We start from the raw sequence: 1360 nt of genomic DNA, 5'->3' as shown, positions 1-1360 counted from the left end.
TGTAAGAATTAAGCATCTAGGTCGGTCGTTCCGAGTGAGTAGTTTTTGTAGTGTATTACTACGCAGTGTGATCAGGTTACTATCAGTTCCCACGTGCTGAGATTCTATGAACACCTGTGTTATGCATTTATGAATGTAATTTTTGTCAATGGGTCTAAGCATACAGAATGTAAATATATCTGTGTATAACGCACACACAAACACACTACACGTTAGATATGTGTATTATGTCAAACACAAACATACTACATGTTAGATCTGTGTATAACGTCACACACAACCACACGACACGTTAGATCTGTGTATTATGTCACACACTAACACACTACATGAGAGATCTGTTTACAAAGTTACACACAAACACACTACATGTTAGATCTGTGTATAACGTCACACACAACCACACGACACGTTAGATCTGTGTATTATGTCACACACTAACACACTACATGAGAGATCTGTTTACAAAGTTACACACAAACACACTACATGTTAGATCTGTGTATAACGTCACACACAACCACACGACACGTTGGATCTGTGTATAACGTCACACACAACACGTTAGATATGTGTATTATGTCGCACACAAACACACTACACGTTAGATATGTGTATAAAGTCACACACAAACACACGACACGTTAGATCGTTGCAGACAGAATATGTTGTCCTATAAATATCATACTGATGATAGCTTATTTTTAAACATTAACAATTGGTATTTAACCGGCTGTTTGTTGTACATAATGTAGATCAACTCTTTATTACAAATATATGTGTGCCGTATAAGTACAATATAACATTAATATCGGTTGTACATATAATGTATATATGTATAATATTGTATAAGATGTCGTGTTTATAATATTATGGAATATTAAAGTAGGAACATCCCTGTTGTTTTTGTTGACCTGCTATGATCAATTGATCATACTATACTTAGTTTAGGATATATTACCTAGTATTTATTTACTGATAAACATATTTATTAATTATTCTCATTAATTCTATAATCCCATAAAAGTTAAAACAATCATACGATGTAGTTTTATATATTAATTTATAATTTATTTATTACGCCTGATGACATGAAGATACATCCACGGATGCTGTTGTTCAGACACGGTCCGGATAACGGGCCTGTAACCTTACGGTCCGGATAACGGGTCTGTAACCTTACGGTCCGGATAACGGGCCTGTAACATTACGGTCCGGATAACGGGCCTGTAACATTACGGTCCTGATAACTGGCCTGAAACCTTACGGTCCGGATAACGGGCCTGAAACCTTACGGTCCGGATAACGGGCCTGTAACCTTCGTTTTCTACTTTGCTTCTCCAAGACACGTGGAAACAAT

The sequence above is a fragment of the Mizuhopecten yessoensis genome, unplaced genomic scaffold, assembly GCF_002113885.1.
Source record: "Mizuhopecten yessoensis strain PY_sf001 unplaced genomic scaffold, ASM211388v2 scaffold10377, whole genome shotgun sequence".
Classification (NCBI taxonomy): Eukaryota; Metazoa; Mollusca; class Bivalvia; order Pectinida; family Pectinidae; genus Mizuhopecten; species Mizuhopecten yessoensis.
Note: the sequence above shows the minus strand (reverse complement) of the source record.